This window comes from Lichenostomus cassidix, chromosome Z, assembly GCF_008360975.1.
Source record: "Lichenostomus cassidix isolate B80296 chromosome Z, HeHo_3.0, whole genome shotgun sequence".
Taxonomy (NCBI): Eukaryota; Metazoa; Chordata; class Aves; order Passeriformes; family Meliphagidae; genus Lichenostomus; species Lichenostomus cassidix.
Window position 1 is genome coordinate 73,333,119 of NC_139511.1, and position 21,283 is coordinate 73,354,401.

General features: G+C 50.5%; 1 protein-coding gene across 4 annotated transcripts in view; it reads left to right on the forward strand.

The window, feature by feature from the left end:
- The first annotated feature begins 755 nt into the window (after window positions 1-755).
- The window catches only part of CTIF (cap binding complex dependent translation initiation factor), a 147,450-nt gene continuing 126,922 nt past the window's right edge, over window positions 756-21,283 (forward strand). For all 4 annotated transcript variants that reach the window (XM_085043830.1, XM_085043831.1, XM_085043832.1 and 1 more), the window contains exon 1: window positions 756-872. The gene's annotated coding sequence lies outside the window, so the exon portion shown is untranslated. The remainder of the gene's footprint in view (window positions 873-21,283) is intronic.

The window sequence follows — 21,283 nt, forward strand, 5'->3', positions numbered from 1 at the left end:
GATGCAGGTGAGGATATGAGAATCACAGTATTTGCCCTGTGTGTTGGATGGGTTAACTGCACCCCAAAGGCTGCTCTGAGCCCCAGGTGGCCTCTCACCTGCCCTGAAGGCTCAGGGACTCGGTGGCTGGGGATCCCAGGGCGCGGGCATCTGCGGGGGCCGTGTCAGAAGTGCAGGACACGGGGGTCACTGTCTCATACCGGGATTGTGGGATCCGGAGGCTCCCTGCCAGCTCCCCGGAGGGATGGGATCCGGGGGATCTCCGTGAGGCCCCGGGGTGCGGGACCAGGGGATCCCTACCAGATACCCGGGGTGCGGGATGCAGGGGGTCCCTGTGGGAATCCGGAATGCCGGATCCAATGGGTGTCTGTGGGAATCCGGAATGCCGGATCCAATGGGTGTCTGTGGGAATCCGGAATGCCGGATCCGAGGAGTCCCTGTCAGAGCCCAGGTTGCAGGATGAGGGCGGGCGGTGTCTCCCTCAGAGCCCCAGCGGTGTGGGATAAAGGAGGTCCCCGTCAGACCCCCGGGGCTGTGAGGGTCACAGGGGGTCCCTGTCAGATCCCGGGGCTGTAGGGTGCGGGAGGCTCCTGTCCGAGGCCCAGGGCTGCCGGGTTCGGGGTGTCCCTGCCAGCTCCCCGGCGGCGCGGCCCCCCGCGGCGGGCAGGCCCAGACTACATCTCCCGTCAGGGCCGGCGCGGCCCGCGGGCGGGGCTGGCGCGTCACTGCCCGCCGCCCCGGCCCGTCCCTCCGCCGAGCCGGAGCCGGAGCGTCCTCCCGGGCGGCGCCCCCGGAGCCCCCCGCGCCCCCCGCGCCCCGCGCCGCGCCCATGACCGCCCCGGCGGGGCACTGACCGCGCCCGGCCCCGCACGGTAAGCGCGGCCCGGGGAGGACGTGACACAGCACCGGCAGGGGGGGAGAGAAGGGGGGGAGCGGGGGGAGCGCATCCCGGCTTTTGTCTGCCTTGGAAAGACGCGAACCCCGCGGCGGGGCGGGGGTCGTGCCGCGGATGGAGCCGGTTTCTGGGCAGGTCTCGGTGCCGGCCGTGTCTCGGCGGCCTCGCCCCGGGGGGTTGCCCCCGCTCGGTGACAGCCCGTTCGTGGCCGTGGGCCCCCCGGGACGTGGCGCTCCCCGCGGAGCGCTCCGGGGCTGGGTTCGGCTGTGCTCCCGGCCTCTGGAAGCTTCCCGGCCGCTGCGTTCGGCTGGAGAAGGGCAGGGCGGCCCCCCACCCCTCCCGCGGCGAGACCCCGGTGGGCTCAGACAGAGGGACCCCATCGCGTCCTCACCGCAGGAGCCGCGGCCATCGCCGTGCCCGTGGCCATCGCCGTGCCCGTGGCCATCGCCGTGCCAGGGGCCATGGCAGAGCCGGAGGCAGAGCCCGCACAGCGGCATCGCCGGCACAAAGGTGCCACCGGAGCGTCTCCGCGGGGACACGGCCCCGGTGGAATGCCCGCGGTGAGGGTGTCCGGGGCTGGGAGCAGCTCCCACCTCGCAGGAGGTGCGGTCCCCGCGATGGGTTTGCGCGTAGCGAGCGAGGGCTGGCCAGAGACCCGATTTTGTTGTCATTTCATGGTTATCGCTTTCCTGCAGAGTCACTCCGGCTGCACGTGGTCTCGGGGGCCGTGGTGGGTGACAGTAGGGGACAACAGATGCTGTGGCAGCGGAGCAGCCGGCGGTCGTGGGATGTTTTTTGCCGCAGCTGCCCCCGGCGGTGCTGAACGCTGGAGGGACAGTTGTCGGGTGTCACTGGCCTCCCCGTGCCTCAGAACTCAGTCCTTGAAGCTGTTTTTCCATGGAATGAGACCAAGGTTCACCTCCTGGGGTTGTTCCCTGGGCCAGGCTTCTCTGGAAAGGGTGAGATTCCCACCAGTGAGATCCCACACTGCAAGAGGCAGCAGTGCCATTAGACTGCAAAGGGAAAGGTGCTGTTTCCCAGTGCCCTAGAACCTGGTTGCTTCTCTCAAATGGGCCATTTCCACCTGTCCATCGGTGCCATGTTCATTTCTTCTCCAGTAATCCACACTGCTTTTTCTCCACCACTGAGGAAGGTGTGAGATGAAGCTTGAAATCACAGCCTTATTAACAGAAATTGAAGGGATAGATGGTGGGGAGCAGAAGATACCCTGAGCCTCCAGGTTGTGTCTTTCAATGCAAAGATGCCCAAACAGGAGCAGGTCATTTAATAGTCCCTTCTCTACAAAACCTAGGAAGGCTTTTTGATGGTGGAATGTCCTCTGAGCATCCAGATTTTGACAGGGGATGCTACACGGGATGGAGATGGAAACATCCCAGTCTGCTCATGATTTCTGTGATCCTGACAATCAAATATTCACTTTGTGTCTCCAGTGCATAGGAAAAGCCATTTTGTTGTGCCCACCCGCATTATTTTTCCCTGTGAGGATCATAAAGGCTTTGCTCTACCATTGCTGAACCCAAGGTCCAAGAGCAAAACCTTGTGCTGCATTTTATCCCCTCAAGCCTTGGGTAAGATTTGTAGGCTGTGGTTTCCCTGCGCTAAGTATGTTATCTTTGGCACAGACAAGCAGTGGCTGTTTTGGGAAGCTCAGGCTGTGCTTTTTTTTTTTATCATGTATGAGATCTCAGGTTGCTTTTAAAGCAGAGGAGCAGCAGTTGAATGCTGCTGCAGGTGAAGGTGATGCAAGGAAGCCACTTGTCTCAGGTGAGCTGGGGGATAAAGTCCAGCACCCAGGAGCTCTCCAGCTGATGGGAGACTGGAGAGACTATTTGTGGAGATGAGCTGAACACCAGCTCTGTCTTTGTGATGTGATTTGGGAGAGTACTGAGGTACTTGAGGAGCTTGGCTGGGTTTTTGGGACATTTGTTCCCACAGTTGTGTCAACGTGATCCACAAATGGGTAGGAATAATCTATGGAGGGTTCCTGAGAGCCATGAAAAATAGAATGCAAAGCATGGAAACCTACCTGATGGTTGTTAGCCCTGGATCCAAACTGTGGAAGGGAAGATAGTGGGGTGCTGGGCTTTATCTCCAGAAGTCTCTCCTTCAGCACTTAATATTGGACAAGGCTAATACTCTATTTTTTTTCTCTCAAGCACCCTCACTTTGGGGTGAACTGCACAGTTGAGTTCACTCTACTGTGGTCTCCTGATGAGGACAAATTTGCCGTGTTGATTCTTCTTTCTCGTTTTGTGTCTCTCTCTCCTGTTTCTCCTTGCAGTCATCCTTGCTGCTGCTTGGTCTGTTCCCAGCAGGAAGGGTATGAAATTGTGGTAGTTATCACTGGTTGAGATTTTGCCCACAGTTCTCTGCAAAGCAGCAAGAAAACCCTCCTGGACCTAATTTAATTTCATGTTCTTGCTGTTCAGTTGAGTCTTTGGGATCTTGTGTATTTGTGAGAAGCTGTAGCTAAAAGTACAGCAAGACCCTGTGGTTTCTATGGAAGCTGGGGACAGCTTTTTCAGGAGCTGTTTGGGACACATTTAACATTCTGCCTGTCTGCTTCGATGGAGTAATTAAAAGTTGTTAATGATCTCACTGTTCTTCAGTTTGGCAGAAATGCTAAGACATTTGTTGTTAAGTTTCAGAGTTAACAGTTTGCTGCTCTGTTTGGGGTAGCATCAAGTTGGGGAAAGGACAACAGAAGACTGGAAGCATTGAGGCTTCTGGATGAGTAATCTCCATAAATGCCTTGGGATGTTGTTGTGAAACTCTTTGGAGAAGGGGCAGTTCTGCCACCTGAGGATAATTAGCAGATTACTGTGTCATCTGAAATGAAGGGCTACGGTAGCTAACCAGTAATTTTCTGTTTGTTTGAGACTCTGGCTATTTTATTTTTATTTATTTATGTACATTTTTGTGCATATATTTGTAGATTTATTCACTTACAACATAGGTGCCTTGCTGGTGATCTTAAGAGAATTGTGTCTCCTGCTCAGTTCAGATTTAAATGGGAACAATATTGAATGTTCTTAAAACATTCAATTGCATTTAAGCTTCCCTGCTAAAGTGAGAGGTTTTGTTTCTTTCTCATCTGTCTTGGTCTGTGCCATGGTCACTCTTGGCTTGGTGGATTCTGCATTGTCATTGTTGGTCTTCTGAAACGTAGAGGTGCCTCAGCAGTGGCCAGGAGTAGGAGATGGTGTCTCTATCATGGAATTATTGTGGAAAGTCTAGTATGGAAACTTAAGGGATTTGAGATTTTGCTGCTGCTTTGAGTTAGCTCCTGGAGATTCCTTTCAGGCAATCTATGGACCACTGAGATTTTAGGCACCACAGGCTGGCTGGGAGTAGTTGTATGCTCACTCCAGAAAGGCCACTGCTCCTGTCCTACAGAGACAACCTTTGGCCTCCCTGTCCCCCAGGCATGTAGAAGTTGTGGTCTAGGAGAAGAAGAACCTGGTTTCTGAAGTGGTGGGAGAGCCTGTGCTGACAGAATCAAACTTCTGCCTCTGCTATCTCTGCAGGACCAAATCCTGCCACACCTGTCAGCCAGGAACCTGCTGCAGGTGTATTTCATAACGTGCAGACACTTACCAAGGGCGTCTCCTCTGTGGCAGCTGGCTCAGCTTCATCTCCTTCCCCAGCATGATTGCATCCATGCAGAGGGGTGATGGAAATCATCTGCATTTCCACCAGCATGGGGAGGGTTATGGGTGGGGTGACATGGATGTGGTGGGGCTGTCCCTGGGATCTGGAGCAGGGGTGGGTGGCTGTGTGGTGTTCCCCACCTCCTGGTGTCACATCATGCCTGGGTGACCTGAGGATGCATGTGGCTACCCACAAGCTTCTTATTTCTCACCAGTGGTTTAAATGGGTGCACTGCATTTGTGTGGCCAGGTTTTGGTAGTTGCAGGGGCTGCAGGGATGACTTTTGTGAGAAACTGCCAGAAGCTTCCCCCATGTCCGGCAGAGCCAACGCCAGCCAGCTCCAGGACAGACTCCAAGGCTGAGCCCATCAGGAATGATGATAATGTCTCTGGGATAACAGATCTAGGAAGAAAATGAAGTGGTTGCCCAGTTGTAATTTTGGCCAGAGAAGAGCAGGGTGAGAACATGTCTTGGTGTCTGCAGAGACCTCTGCAGACACCAAGGTCAGGGCAGGAGCTGAGATTGCCCTGCAGCCCATGGTGATGGCCATGGTGAACAGGCTGTGCTCCTGCAGCCCATGGAGGCACAGGGGTGCAGAGATCCACCTGCAGCCCCTGCAGGAGCCCAGGCTGCAGCAGGGGGATGCCTGAGAGAGGCTGTGAGCCCATGGAAAGCCCATGCTGGAGCGGGGTCCTGGCAGGGATATGCTGGTCTGTGAAAAGAGGAGCCCATGCTGGGGCAGGTGTCCTGCTAGGACTTGTGACCCCATGGGGACCCAGGCTGGAGCAGCCTGTGCTTGAAGAACTGCACCCCATGGAAGAGAGATCCACATTGCAGCAGCTCATGGAGAGTTGTTGCCCATGGGATGAACTCACACTGGAGAAGCTCATGTAAAACTGTCTCCCATGGCAGAGACTTCACACTGGGGCAGGGGAAGGACTCCAACTCCTCTCCCTGAGCAGTGGCAGAACATCTTGTTCTCGGCTGACCATTTACCCTCATTCCCATCTCTGTGCACCACTGGAGGAGGAGGTAGAGCTGGGAAGGAAGGAGGGGTGAGGGGAAGGTGATTTTAAGATTTATTTTACTTCTCATTATCCTGGTCTGATTGTGTTGTTGATACATTCAGTTAATATCTCCAGTTCAAGCCTGTTTTGACCATGATGGTATTTGGTGAGGGATCTCTCACAGTCCTAATCTTAACTCATGACCCTCTTGCTATATTTTCTCTCCCCTGTCCAGCTGTGGAGGGGAATGAGAGAGCTGCTTTGGTGTGTACCAGGAATCCAGCCAGGGTCAACCCACTGCAATTGGCCATAGTAGAAAAAAAAAAAAAACCCTAAAAACAACCAACTTCTCCCTCCCTCTGGAGCAGACTCAGCTCTCTGGAACTGGTTTGTACAGCCTGTTCTACCCCACAGAGGCTTCACCACCACTGGAACCTGCCCTGCACCAGAGCAGGAGCTACAGGGAGACACACAGCTGCCACGAGCTTCCCCAGGCACCTGCGATGGGGAGCTATTAACAGGGTTCATAATTAATTCTGAAAAATGCTTTTGAACTCGTGAAATCCTGGAGGAGCTGTGTTGCTTGGCTGGCATTCACTGACACCAGGAGAGAAGTTTGGGAGAAGCTCTCACATCCAAGCTGCTGCTGGTTGCATTGGGTGGCAGCTGGCATGGGACATGAGGGGTTGTGTTGGCATGGGAGGGTGGCTAGGGAGTCTGGGGCACAAGAGGGTGTCACACTGCAGCAGTCAGGGTCCCAGCCTTCAGATGTGCTGTGCCACATGTTGGGGATCACACCCCATTCCCCTCCAAATTAGTGTTGAGGGGGTCTGCTGCAAGGTTTTAAGCTGGAAGACCATAGATTTGGGATGGATGTTAGGAGGAAGTTCTTCCCTGTGAGGGTGTTGAGGCTCTGGCACAGGGTGCCCAGAGAAGCTGTGGCTGCCCCTGGATCCCTGGCAGTGTCCAAGGCCAGGCTGGACAGGGCTTGGAGCAGCCTGGGATAGTGGAAGGTGTACCTGCCCATGGCAGGGGGTGGAATGAGATAAGCTTTAAGGTCCCTTGCAACCCAAACCATTCTGGGATTTGAGAGTGAAATAAGCAGTTGCAACTCCAAGTGTTTTACATGATTTGATTAAATCTCACAAGACTGTATGTGCTACCTCAACGCTTTTCAGTTACAACAGAAATGCACTGCAGATGTTTCAGGAGTCTTGGCTGTCACCAGCCTTGAACTCCTCTCTTGTGAAGCCAAAGCCTCACAAGCAACCATGGAGCTGTTTTTGGGTAGAGCAGCCTTGGGTGAGATTGCATCTGGGGCAGCTTTGCAGAGCTGGGCTCACCTGTGGCTGTGGCTGCGAGTTGCTCCTTCCTCTATGTAGTCCATGGGCATGTCATTTTGGGGCCACGAGCTTCAGCAGGTGGCCTTGAAGGATGTCATTGTCTTAGTTTTGTTAGTGGGAGGTCTTGCAGGAATAATCCAAGAGTGAATTCTAAAGGATTTTTTCATCATGCAGAGAACTGTGTGCTCCAGCACTGGCAGGATTATGGTGTGGTCTAGCTCCACCGAACCAGCCAAAGCCAGCAGTCTGCAAATCATGGAATTAGAAAATCATAAGATTGGAAAATACCTCCAAGATTACCAAATGCAACCATCAGTCCAGCACCACCATCAGGTTCATTACTAAACCATGTCCTGAAGTGCCACATCCACATGCCTTTTGAACACTTCCAGGGATGGGGACTCAGCTGCTGCCCTGACCAGCCCATTCCAATGCCTGACCGCCCTTTCAGTGGAGACCTTTTTCCTAATAGCCCATCTAAACTTCCCCTGGTGCAGCTTGAGCCCATTTCCTCTCGTCATGTCACTTGGTACCTGAAAGAGTCTGCACCTGTCTGCACCCTCCTCTCAGGGAGCTGTAGAGAGTGAGAATTTCCCTTGTGAGCCTTCTTTTCTCCAGGCTAAAATGCTGGTTTGCTTTCGGGTGCTGCATTTCCCTGTATCACTCATCCAGGAGCAAACCCCTGGGGCGGGAGGACTCCTGGGCGCCGTGTCCAACTGCAGTGATGCCAGAGAGCATTTTAATAACATGTCATCAAAAATACCATGTTGTGTGTTTGGGCAAGAGAAGAAAAGGAAGCAGGAAGGGTTGTGGTTCTGCTGTGATTGTCAGCTGGAGGTTAATAACAATGTTTTATGTTTAAGAAGGTGTTTGCTTTGCACAGTGAGAGGAGTGAGGAGTGTATGCCTGAACCCATGGGAATTTATTCTCTTAAATCAGGGCATATCGTTGATCAAGGAATGTCTCTTCCCAGCCAGACGATCACCTTGGAGGCGTCTTTGATTATATTTTTCTTTGGCTGTGGAAGCTGGGCCAGTGATCCTGAAACTTGCAGCAGTAATTTTTGCAGCAGGAGGTTTTACAGCAGGATGTGGAGGCTTGGTGGCTGCTTTGGGAAATGATTTCTGTGTTTTTCTTGCCACATGCATGTTTCACCCTTGCGAGTGAGTAGATGAATCAGGTGAAGTTTTCAGGGTCCTGGCTGTGATGTCTGCAGAGGTCTCTAAAAGAAAATGAGACCATGGATTTGGATGAAGGGCTGTGATGAGGCAGTGGATGGTTTTCTCTCACTGCTTTTTCTCCCTTCTTTTGAGATCAGCAGTTTCTCATACCCTGACAGCAGCTCTGCAATGAAACACACACTTCTGGAAAGCTCTTGTGCTGGATACTGAGTTTTCCATCTCTCCCTGTGTCCCTGCTCTGTCCATCCCTATGCTGGCCTGGCACAGGCAGAGGAGTGTTTTTCCTGCCTTTGCAGGTGCTCAAAGCAGCATCAGTCATGGACAGGACATCATAGCCCTATGAAGTGCTTGGTTGACAGCAGAGCTGCAGCATCCCTCTCTGCCAGGATGCTTTTAGTGCCAAGATTCACCTCAGGGCACTGATCCTCCCCCTGCTCCTGCATTTTGGAGCATCTGCAGAGCACACAAGTTTTTCTCAAAATTGATTCAGAGAAAAACTACTTGCTTTGCTTTTTTTTAATAAATGTATTTTTGCCACATAGGGTGAAAGATTCATTTATTGACTGCAGTCACTTTGATGCTTCTCCCCTGTTTTTGTGCTTGCTGGTTTTCTGGGGGTTTTTTTTCATTGAACAGAAATGAGGCTTATGCACTCAGACTGGCTGTCACTCGCTATTCCTCCAGAACCTTTTTTAACCCAGGGACTAATTTCAGCCAAATTTGACATAGGAGGGCACATCTTAGAGATTGGAACTTACAGTTTATAAAAAAGAGGGTGGAAAAGGGAAATGCAAATTCCTTCTTGTCTGCAAGGAGGGGCTGCATCAATTGTGAGCTTAGATAATATCTGTCTGGGTGCAAGCAGGTCAGCTAATTCTTAAGTAAATTACCTTAGTTATTTGCTACATTTCATTTACGGAAATAGCCGAAATAATTTTGAACATGGGGAAGGAGGAGCTGGCTGTAGGGATGCTGCCAAGGAGGGCGTGTTGGGATGATGCTAGATAACTTTTAAAGATCACTCCCTGCTCAAACCCTCTCCTCTCCTCTCCTCTCCTCTCCTCTCCTCTCCTCTCCTCTCCTCTCCTCTCCTCTCCTCTCCTCTCCTCTCCTCTCCCTCCTCTCCTCTCCTCTCCTCTCCTCTCCTCTCTCCTCTCCTCTCCCTCTCCCTCTCCTCTCCTCTCCTCCTCTCCCTCTCCTCTCTCCTCTCCTCTCCTCTCCTCTCCTCTCCTCTTTGCCTCTCCCATACTGTTGTCCCTAGACTTTGTGGTTGTGCATGATCACTGCGCTTGCACTGAAAAGCTGTTGGCTGATTTCTCTCTAGAGTCTCCTGCCTATTCTAATATCCTGCAGTTCAGAAGGGTTCTTGCCACATGCCTGCTGGGATGGGTAATCAGATATTACACTGTGACTGCTCCTGGTAGTGATGTTCCATGTGTTATCACCTACAAGCTTGCGCAAAGGTCTGGGTGTCTCTGCACACTGAGGTATGGGTAAAATCTGTCCCCAAAAGCTGGCCCAGACTTCCCAGGCTTGGTGCAGTTTCCTGTCAAGACTGAGGTCATGGCTGGCAGCATCACCTGGAGATGAGGCAGCATTGCAGTGGCTTTTCAGCATCAGCCATGGTCCGTGAACTTGCCTTGGAGCTGGAGCTGGTGTTAAAAGTGATTAGTGAGCCTCCAGTTCCCAAAGGAGCTGGAGATGATGCTTAGCCTCTCTCTGCTCTTGTTCCCGTTGCAGCTGGAGCAGGAGGCTGCCTTTTCTGTCCCTTTCGCTTCTGCTATCACTATGTGCACTTTGATTTTTTTTTTTTTTTAAACCGGGGATTCTCTTCCTTTTTTGTCATCTCGGAGAATGATTTTCCTTACGTTCTTCTCTATTTAGGGCTGTGGGGGAGGAAGTGACTCAGCCTTTCCCCCCCACCCCGCTCTGATTTGCACAGTCATCCCTTGCTGGCTTTGCCGAGGTTTTCCTTGAGCACCTCCAGTTACGCTCACTTCATTCAGCAGGAACATTCCCACCTCCTCGCCGCACGTTCCGGCAGGGAAGGGCACAGTGGGGAAGGATGAGCCCTCAGCAGGATCTTTCCCTGTGCCAGGAGGAGAGTGAAGCAGCAAGCAGGACGAGCTGCCAAACCTGTGGCAGCTCCAGGTCTCCTGTCTGCTCCTCACCCGTATGGACATCTGTGGAGGAAGGGCCAGCCAAATGAAATTTCGAGGGTTGGCCTGCTCATACTATAAAAAAATAATGGAATATGATGTCATGGGCTCTCCCAGGAGAGGAGGTGGCTCGGGTTTTGCTGCTGGCATTGCTGGAGGATGCCCTGCTCACGCGGGTGATGGTGGGAGAGGTGAGTGTGGGTGATGGATGGATGGTGACGCTGGCTCTGTGCAGGACTGCTGCCAGCTTGCCTTTCATGGCAGGGCTGAAACGGCTGCTAAATACCAGGGAGGACACACTGCCTGCTCTGCTCTCCACAGGGCTTTCAGACACTGCTGCTGGGCAAGGAAGTTAGTAAATCATCTGCCACTTTAAGTGATACCAAGCATTTGGTGTCCCATGTTCTGTATAAAAAACAAGTGTGTTAATTTTGGGTTAATTATTCTTCTGCCCTGGAAGCCAGCACAGTTCTGCTTCTCTCTAAAGGGGAGAAGGGTAAATAAAAAGAAGATTAACCTCCCAAGCTCCTCAGAATCTTTCCTCACCTCTCCAAAATCTAGATACTCAAACCCTGAAAGCAATTTTGCTCTACTGAGGGAATTACAACATGCCTTGCTTACTCCTTTGCTTTATAAAGTTGTTGGAGAAGGAATTACCTTTGTCTCAAATTAAATTATTCCTCTCTCAAATGTCATCTGCTTTCAAATTTTCACTTTCAGGAGTACTTGTATGTGTTTGGATCCTTGCTGAGGGTGGATGGAATCCAAAAGCACCAAAGATTGGAGCTGTTGATACGAACTTTCACCATGACCCTGTTGTCAGAAGAACTGGAAAGAAAGCAAGACATTTTGGCATGGGGGGTGGTGTTCTCATGCCACACGGTGCCAGCAGAGCTTTTAGTAGTTTGCTAGGACTAAACCAAGCTTCTGTTTGTCTGAAGCCCCTCTAAGGTACCTCCAAGTGCTTAGGGGCCACCTGGGACTCCTCATGTAGAACAGCTTAAAGCTGGCAGCAAAGGTATTTCACTGAGTGCCCCAGGACAGGGTCTTGACAAGCCCAAAATCTCGAGGTACATAGTACAGAGCCCAGGATCCAGAAGTTGTGTCTGATCTCAGTTGGGATCTCTTTTGATCCAGCCCTGTCTAGGGCTGGATTCTCAGCCAGATATTTCTGGAGAAGGTTCAGTAGTGTTGCAGGAGGCAGGTGTAGGTGCCTGGGAACATCACTTTGTCTCTTCTGTCCGGTTCTGACTGTTGTGCGGTGATACAGGCATTAAAATCAAGTTTTATGCTTTAAACTGGGGTCCTAATAAGGCAGTGGCTGATGTGAAAAAATGTGTGATTGAAGAGTTGTGGAAGTTTGGCAGCCAAGATGAATATTTGCATGGAGATGAAGGGCATTCTGGGAAAAACAAAGTTGGTTATCACCTAGAAATACTTCAGTAACCCAGCTTGGGTTTAGACTTGCTTGTGTTCATCATCTTTCTTCTAAGAAATCCAACCACATAATGAATCTGTCCTCACAGCATTCTGTGCTTTGCTCAGGCTATATTAGCTCCCTTCTGAACATCTTTCTCTATTGATTAAAGCATTAGGAGGAATGTCAGCTTGGAAGCAATGGATTTGATTAGCCAATTATTTTAACAAAAAAAACAATGGACTTTGATTAAAAGTATAGAGGGAACTGTAGTCACTGTTTTTTAATGTGCTGGAAGGGAGGTCAGAGCACATGACGAAGTGAGAGCATCGGTCAGGATGCTAATGAGGAGAGTTGGGAGGCTGAAGGTCAGCATTGTGCATGATGTCTTCTGCATGACCTAGGAACATGGAAGAATATTTGTGTGTGTTAATGGGGGCTGCTGGTGTTTGGCTAGTGAACTGTCGTGAGTGTAGGAACTTCATGGTTGCATGATGCACACAGAGGGCAGTTGAGCCTGTAGGATGCTCTTGTGTGAGGATTGGATTTAACTTGGATCAATCAATGGAGTATTACATCCTGAGGGACTTCGTGAATTCATAGAATCACAGAGTCATAGAATCGTGGAATAGTTTAGGGGAAAAGGACCTTAAGATGATCCAGTTCCACCCCCTGTCATGGGGAGGGACACCTTCCACTATACTGAGTGTCCAACCAGGCCTACAGCACTTCCAGCAGACACAGCTGCTTTGGGAAACATGTGCCAGGGCCTCACTACCCTCACAAACAAGAATTCCTTCCCAATATCCCATCTCTCCCTGCCCTCTGGCACTGGGAAGCCATTCCCTGTGTCCTGTCCCTCCATGCCTTGTCCCCAGTCCCTCTGCAGCTCTCCTGGAGCCCCTTTAGGCCCTGGCAGGAGCTCTGAGCTCTCCCTGGAGCTTCTCTTGTCCAGCTGAACACCCCCAGCTCTCCCAGCCTGGCTCCAGAGCAGAGTTGCTCCTGGGAGCATCTCTGTGGCTCCTCTGACCTGGCTGCAGCAGCTCCAGGTCCTTCTTGTGTAAGGGACTCCAGATCTGGAGGCAACTCTGCCAGTAAGGGCTCACCTGAGCAGGGCAGAGGTTGGAGTACTCCGCATTTGGCAGGTGGGAGAAGCCTGCTGGTATCAACACAGCTGTGTGGACTGCAAGTGGAGGCTTCACACAAACATCTTGTGCTGTTTGTTGTTGTTTGGGTTGTTCTGAGGATCTGTTGTGGGTTGTAGGGGCAGGTGGGAGTCAGAAAGAAGCAGCTTAGAAAATGATGTGGAGGCTCCAGTGAGGAAGCCTTCCTCTGCTAAGAAAAACAAATGTCTTTTGGAAGGTGAGGGTTTGGTTCAAATCAGTGCCAGGAGGGAGACCCTAAAGCTCAGTCAGTAGGTGACTGGTTTCTGTGTTCTGGGCTGGAGGTTGGGCCCCAGTATTGGATGGCCAAATCAGAGACAGCAAGTGATGGAGCAGATGGGGAGGAAGAGCCAAGAGCTGGTCAGGGCAGTGAGCACATCCTCCTCTTTGGTCTGCCCTTCCTGTTTGCTTGTTTTGGGGTCAAACATCTGGATGTGATCTCAGTCCAGCCCCTACTCTGGGCCTGCAGCTGTGGCTCTTTGAAGTCCTTGAGTCCTGAGGCTGCCAGGATGGGCAGAGCTGATGGCAAACCATCCAGAAAGGAGGAGATGGGTAATAAAAAGCTTCCATCTCCCTTTATACATGGAAAAGTGCATGCATACCCCGTTCAGCACTCTGCATGGGACCATCCTCTGCCTGCTGGAGCAGGCAGCTTTGCTCACTGTGATTGTTGTGTACTTGAATTTCGTGTCAGCCTGTTTCCTCTCATAAAGGTCATTCTGACTGCTGACTGTGTGGAGAAGTTTCTTTTGGTTTTGATTAAGCTGGAAGTAAGACTTTCTAGCTTTGTCCTGGAAGTCTGGGCTCAGGGAGAGTCTCCCGAGGTAAGATCCTGGTTACTCTGGATTGAAGTAAGCACTGGAGGTGCTCAGTGCAGAGCCAACTTCTACATCCAACCTGCTCAGGGCCTCCTCCAGCTGAGTCCTGCTGCTGTTTCCAAGCTGCACACCCAGATCTCGCACTCGAGTCACGTGTTGGCTGCTGAACCATGGCCCAAAGTGAAGGAATTTTCCAATATCCCTTCAGTTTCCCAATCTTCCCCTACCAATCCTCAGACCCAGAGCTGAGCAGCTGCAGCGGTTTGCTGCTGGAGAAGGCTTTCTGCTCATGGTGTTTTCCATGCCCCTGGTGTTTTGCTGCTGGGTTTCTCAGCTCCTGGGAGATGTCATCACTCCCCGGCCGGACGGCAGCGCGTGTGTGCTGGGGAGGCTTATCGCCAACTGACCTAATTATTGTAATCTCGCTCTTCCCTAGATAGTGCAGGTTTCCTTGGCTCTCGGGAGGCTTCACGGGTTTTTCCAAGCTGTTCCTTGATTTATTGTCTGTCTCTTAATGATGTTATTCTTTCGCTCAGGCTAGGTGAAGCTTGAAAATAAGGGTTGTAGCCAGAGAGAGTGTAATACTTGTGAACTGCCTTTCCTGCTGCAATGGCCATCCTGCTGGGTTTGGTGGTCTCAGCCTGCCAGACTTTCCAGGCAGCCCCCCTGCAGGGATTTCCTTGCAGCCCCAGTCTTCATCACAACTCCCTCCTCTTCCCCCCTGCCCTGATTGAGCACGTGCATCCTCTTTCTGCAGAAATCCTCTGGCTGCCAAAGTTAACCAGCGAAAACTCTGCCGTGCCATTTTCTGCCCAGCTCTTGGATGCAGAGTTGTTGCCTGTCCCCTTTTTTCTTTAGTTGCCCATCCCATTTTATTTATCCCAATCTTTTGTTGCTTATCCCATTTTTTTCTTTTCTATCCCTTCTTTTATGTTGCCTATCCCATTTTTATGTCCGTTATTCCATTTTGTTATTGTTCTCCATCTCATTTCTGTTGTTCTTCCCAATCTCATTTTTTCTTTCTTTTGTTCCCTGTCATGATTTTTTATCCCCTATCTATTTTTAATTCCCTTTGCCCTTCTCTCTGTGGTTTCTCCCTTCTCTACCTGCCCCTCTTCCTCTTTATATGATTATTTGGCTACAGGTGTTGGCCAGATGCCTTTTAGAGGTGCAAAATTCTTTTTTTTTTTCCAGCAAGACATGGATTTGCACCATGTTAGCAGGATTTAACATGTACTTCAACATTAAAAAGTAAAGCCTAGGAGAGAAAGAAAAATCCAGCTCAACAGCAAAACACTGCAACCTGGGATGAGTATCTTCCATTCATACACTTAATTTTCTTCCTGAAAGCTGTAGCTGGGATTTATCCTTGTGCTCTCTGAAAGCTCCACGGTCCCCATCGGGCAGAGAATAACCCACGTAACATGGTGCTTCCTTGCAGGAGCAGAGCTTACTGCTAAGCTTCCCAGTTTAAACCACCTGATGGGATCAGCAGAGGTTAGCAGCACCGCGGGGGCTCAGTGGCAGAGGGTTTGGAAAACAAGAAGTCAGCAGCACTGCCCTGAAAACCTGTTTTGTTTTGGGGTTTTTTATCCCAGAACCCCACGCGAGATCCGGTTGGACCTGAAAGGGAGTGGGAGAGGATGGAGTGAGGCTTTACCTGTGTTGGGGTTTCTGCTGCCCTGGGTGTTATCTTGTGCAGTGGCTGATAGTCTCTGGAGAGTAAATATTTTCTCCTGGGGCAGCGCAGCCTGTGGAGAAGCTGGGAACAAGCCAAAGCAGAAGCATTGCTGGGAGGTTAAAGACTGAAAGGGCTGGCACTGAGGTTATGCCTGGTGTTGCACCTTGCCTGCAGAATTGAGGCTGCAGCAGTGCCCCTTCTTTTTGGGAGAGTGTAATAAGGAATAAGGGTTCCCATATTCCTTATTTCCCTCTAATTTTGAAAAAAGATATGTGTGGACTTTCCTGAGGTTCCTGACTTTCTAACTTAAAAGTGAATTACAGTAACACTTTAAATTGCATCTTCTTTCCTGAAGCACTGCTGCATCCTTTGGGTGGGTACCCCAAGTTATCCTCGGATTCTGTGAATATTCTTCAACACCAGGCCATTAAAAAAAATAGTTAATGCTAGCTCTATTTTTTTTCTTAATTAACCTCTAGAAAAATCATGGTGCTAAGGATAGTTGTGGGGGATAAGAGTGTTTTTTGCTGGGTTTAGTGAGAATAGATACTTTTATTTTGTTGAAACAGGAAACAAAATTATGTCAAATCCCATTTCAATCTCAAATGAAATCTGACTTAAATTATTTTACACTATAATGGAAAGCTGTGGAAAATTGGCATATGTCACAGTGAAATGAAAGAAAAAAATCCTTTGTTTAAAAATACCAAACCCTAAAAAAAAGTGAAACAATTTTTGCAGTGTTTTCTTTCCAGTGGTTTGGTGGCAGTGACTTGACCAAAACTATTTGAAATTCATCAAGCCAAATCTAGGCTGTTGGCAGACAAGTGGTTTTTTAAATTATTATTGTTATTATGTGATAGGTTCAGCCTTTAGCTTCTTCAAGGGTGAATTCTGTTCCACCGGAGACTGTGACAGAGGAGAAACGTGATGCTTGTCCCACACTGGAGGCAGGGATGTGGGGCTTGAGTGCCACATGTCACCTCTGGTTTCTGGTGCTGGAAGACCTTTGGATATCATGGATATGTGGGAATGCTCACCAGGAGCAGGGTGTTCCCATGGACCAGGGTTCTCAGGCAGCACTGGCACAGGTTCCCCAGAAAGTTGTTGGCTGTTCCATCCCTGCCAGTGTCCAAGGCCAGGCTGGACACGGCTTGGAGCAACCTGGGATAGTGGAAGGTGTCCCTGCCCAGGATTTTGGAAGTCGCTTCCAACCCAAACCATTCCATGGTTCTATGAAAGCTGTAGCAGGAGTGGGAAGAACATGTCCCAAGCCCCAGAGTTCTGTGTTTATCTTGGCATTCTTTGCATCTTCCTCTGAAACCTCCAAGTCCTGCACTACCTCAGCACTAGGAATGAGGTTTATTTTCTTTATCATTCATACTGTATAATTTATTGCAGAAGTGCCTTTTCCAGTCCCTTGTTAAACTGTTCTGCTGAATTGGTGGGACATAAAGGGCCCTCAGATGGCCATCCCTGCCCTGTGCAGGCACCCCAGAGTTGGGAATGGTGGGCCTCCAGCTTCAAGACCCTTTGATGTAAGACACCATCTGGGTGTACAGCACTAAACAGTCTCTTGATTAATCAAATTCTCTCTTACCTCTTTTCTTTCCTTTTTCCTCCTTTTTTCTGCAAAGCAATATGGTTTTTGATCTCTGAAGTCAAAGGGACATGAATAGCAGGTGTCCTGCTGTGATGTTTCTGCTGAAGCTGCTGATGCTGCTCACCTGTGCTGCACCTACTGCCCTCCCTCCACGATCCCATTGCACTGCTGTATCCTTTGGATAGGTAGCCCAAGTTATCCTCAGATACTATAAATACTCATCAGCACCAGGGGAGTGAATACTGCTCAAGAAATAATTAATGCTAACTCTATTTTTTGGCTTAATTAGCCTATAGAAAAGTCATGGTGCTAAGGATAGTTGTGGGGGATAAGAATGTTTTTAGCTGGGTTCAATAAGAATAGATATTTTTTTTTGTTGAAACAGGAAACAAAATAATGTCAAGTCCTGTTTCAATCCAAAATGAAATCTGTCTTAAAGTAATTTACACTGTAATGGAGAGCTGTGGAAATTTAGTGTACCATCACCATGAAATAAGAGGGTTTGTGTTTTACAAGAGAGGGAAACAAGGTGGGATGCAGGAGCTAGTGACATTCCAGTCACACATGTAGTGCATAGCACATTTGGGTCCATGGTGGATGCAACAGCTGGACACAAAGAGCAGCTCCAGGGTGTTTTGGGACAAATTGGAGGTTCTTGTCCCCAGTACACCAGCATCAGCACTGGGACTCAACAGGGCTTTCTTGCAGAGCCTGAAGGGAGCCTACAGGAAAGATGGAGAGAGGCTATTGGAGTGACAGAACACAGAGGGATGGCTTCAGACTGACAGAGAGTAGATTTAGATTAGATATTAGGAAAAAATTGGGTGGTAAGGCCCTAGCACAGGTTGCCCAGAGAATTTGTGTCTGCACCATCCCTGGCAGTGTTCAAGGCCAGGTTGGATGAGGCTTGGGGAATAGTGGAAGGTGACCCTGCCCATGGAGGGGATTGGACTGGAAGATTCCTTCCAACCACAACCATTCTGTGATTCTGTGATCCGAGACCTGAGGTTAGCAGAAGGGACTGGTGGCAAGGACACTGACAGCAGAGAAGATCAGAACACAGGGTTGGTGAATCCCAAAGATGTCTTGATCAGGGCCAGTCCCAACTGTCCTTGCTGCTGGTGGAGGTAAATAGACACTCCCAAAGCTCATGTTCATTTCAAAACAGATTGCTTGTCATGTCCTGGAAGTACCTGTCTCTCTGTTTGCTTTGTAATAGCAAACACCTCCCTGTCCTGCTCCTGCTTGCCAGGGCTCAGCCGAGTCAAGCTGCTTCATTTTCCTGTTATTAATCAAACCCAGGAGTCCCCTGGGTGATAAATGTAGCTGTGCAAGCACTTGCAGCATCTTTACACCCCAGGGGTCAGCAGGCTGCTCTTCCCACCCCCATTGCTAGCTTCTTGTCACTCCTCACTCACTGAAATTTGGGGGGGAATAACCACAGGTGGAATGGGGCCAGCTGGGAAGGGATTTTTTTGAGATCTGCAGCAGCATTGCTGACGCAGAGTACCCAACGGAGTGATAGGCTGGGAGTGATTGCAAAAAAATGTACTTCAAGCCTCAAAAAGGAGGTTGGTGGCTGGCCAGTAGCTCCCAAAAATTCCTGTCTGGGGAGGTGCTTGGTATTTTTGGGCTGGTTCCCTAAGGCAGGCGTTTTCCTGGTGAATTGGTTCAAGCTGTCTCATGAGCTGCTGGAAGGAGCTAAAATCTGGGGATGGATTTAAAAGGAGGGTGAAGCTCGTGAACTTGCTGCTTGTACATGCTGCTTGTACAAAGCAAAGCTTGGGGATGGTCTGATCCCTCCCCTGTCCAAGGCTGGGCATTCCTGCTGCTGGGACTTTGGTCAAGTGTGGTGGGTTCACAGGGAGCTGAGCCCATCCCTGCCTCACAGCAGCATCCCTGGGCTCAGTGAGACCCTTGGTGGGTGCTGTGGTGCCTGTGCTGCATCATGTCCCCTCCTGGGGCAGCTGCTGGGAGCCTAGTGCAAAACCCAAGGCTATCTGGGTATCACATTTGTTCTCCTAATTGCAATGAGAAATTTAGTGGGAGAATGTGACATGAGATCCTTGTAGGCTGTAAAGGATTTAGGGTCTGCAATGGCGTCTAGGAAGAAATTATTTTATAGAGAAATTCCTGGCTGTGAGGGTGGTGAGGCCCTGGCACAGGCTGCCCAGAGAAGCTGTGGCTGCCCCTGGATCCCTGGCAGTGTCTCAGGCCAGGCTGGATGGGGCTTGGAGCAACCTGGGACAGTGGAAGGTGTCCCTGCCCATGGCAGGGGGTGGGACTGGATGAGCTTTAAGGTCCCTTGCAACCCAAACCATTCTGTGTTCTTCTCAAGCTGTGAGAGCTCCCTTGGGTGGTGCTCTTTGCCCATGGCAGTCACAGGGATCGCAGTTTATTTTGGATGGTCCTTCTGGTTGAAGTGGGAAGTGGGAATCACTTTTCCATAATGCAGTCACTTTGCTGGATGGAAGCTGACTGTCCTGACCACATCCAGCCCATGTCACCAGGAGCAGGAGCTAAGGAGGACACTGTGTCCAGGCCCAGTTGAAGGGAAAGCTTTGGTGACTGACTCAGTCTGGGGTCAAAAATACGAGAGAGTCAGATGCCCTCCCGAGGGTGTGTGTCAGGCTGTGTCCTTCTCTCCCAAGCAAAAGGTCCCAGAAGTTGGGTAGAACATAGAGGTTGCTGGCTGTGGCCACCTCTGTCATGGTGAAGCTGTTCATGGGGTGTTGGACACTGACCCCACAGGATTCCTTTTCCCCATGTGCTTCTCCATGCCTTTTGTTTGTTTCCCTGACTCTTAATTTATTATTATTATAACCAGAAGCAGTATGAGGAAACATCTGCTTTTCCTTCTGCATGTACAGAATTGTCACTTTCCCCAAATCTTGTTCTTTTCCACTGCAATATTTAGAGTATCTCATCCTGTGGCTGCTGCCAGTGTGGAAACTGATAAGGTCAATGACTGGTGGTCCCAGGGTGGCTGTGATGTAAAAGCCAATCTGCTGCTGCTTTTATAACTTAAACATTAGGATGCAGTAGAGCAGTGTAGATCCGGGATCCAGAGGCAGGTTTTGGAAATTTTGTTTGTGGGTGTTGTTGAGTGGGATTTTTTAGGGGTTTGGGTTTTTGGTGTTTTTTAAGAACTGAAGGTAATTAGATATTCAGAAAATCTCTGAATATACTCCTTTGTGTAAGGAGTTTTTCAGTTGAGCTTGACTAACTCAGAGAGGACATGGTAAATTATTTTCCACTTTCCTCTGCAATGTGGCTCAGGTTTACTGGATAACTTCACTTTCCAGTTCCAGTTGAGCAGCTCATGTTAGGCACAGGGATCCCTGTGAGTGAATGAGCCTTGGGTCAGAGGAATTTGTCTCTCCTTCAAATCATCTTCCATCCCCACCAGCACCATATCCAAGGCTGGGAAGGATTGTTCTCTTTGGTTGTAGCAGCAGGAATCCGGGGAAGATTTGCTTTTCATGGTACAGAAGGCAGCTGATGTTGCAAAAAGCATCTTGCTTCCTCATTCGTGTTTCATCTTTCCGAAATTGGATTTGGGATGCATCAGAGGCTCTCATATCCCTCTCCTTGTTGCACAGAAAAGCTTCATTTCCAAAAAAGGGGAAAGCCTTGATGAAGGGAAGCAGTTGGTGAGGGCGGAGGCGAGAATCCGTGAGGATGGGAACCTCGTGAGGTTTAACAAGGCCAAGTGCTGGAGCTGCACCTGGGTCAGGGCAACCCCCAGGATCAATCCAGGCTGGGATGAACAGATGGAGCAGCCCTGCGAGAAGGGAGAAGGTGCTGTGGGTGAGAGCTGCACCTGCCCTGAACCCCCTGTGCCCTGGGCTGAGCCCAGCGTGGGCAGCAGGGAGGGGAAGATTCTGCCCCTCTGCCCTATGCTCAGGTGAGAGCTCACCTGCAGAGCTGCCCCAGCCCTGGGAACAACAGCACAAGGAGCTGGAGCTGCTGCAGCCAGGCCAGAGGAGCCACAGAGATGCTGCCAGGGCTGGAGCAACTCTGCTCTGGAGCCAGGCAGGGAGAGCTGGGGGTGTTCAGCTGGACAAGAGAAGCTCCAGAGAGAGCTCAGAGCTCCTGCCAGGGCCTAAAGGGGCTCCAGGAGAGCTGCAGAGGGACTGGGGACAAGGCATGGAGGGACAGGACACAGGGAATGGCTTCCCAGTGCCAGAGGGCAGGGAGAGATGGGATCTTGGGAAGGAATTGCTGGCTGTGAGGGTGGTCAGGCCACCGGTACAGGGTGCCCAGAGAAGCTGTGGCTGCCCCTGGATCCCTGGAAATGTTCCAGGCCAGGTTGCATGGGACTTGGAGCAACCTCTTCTAGTG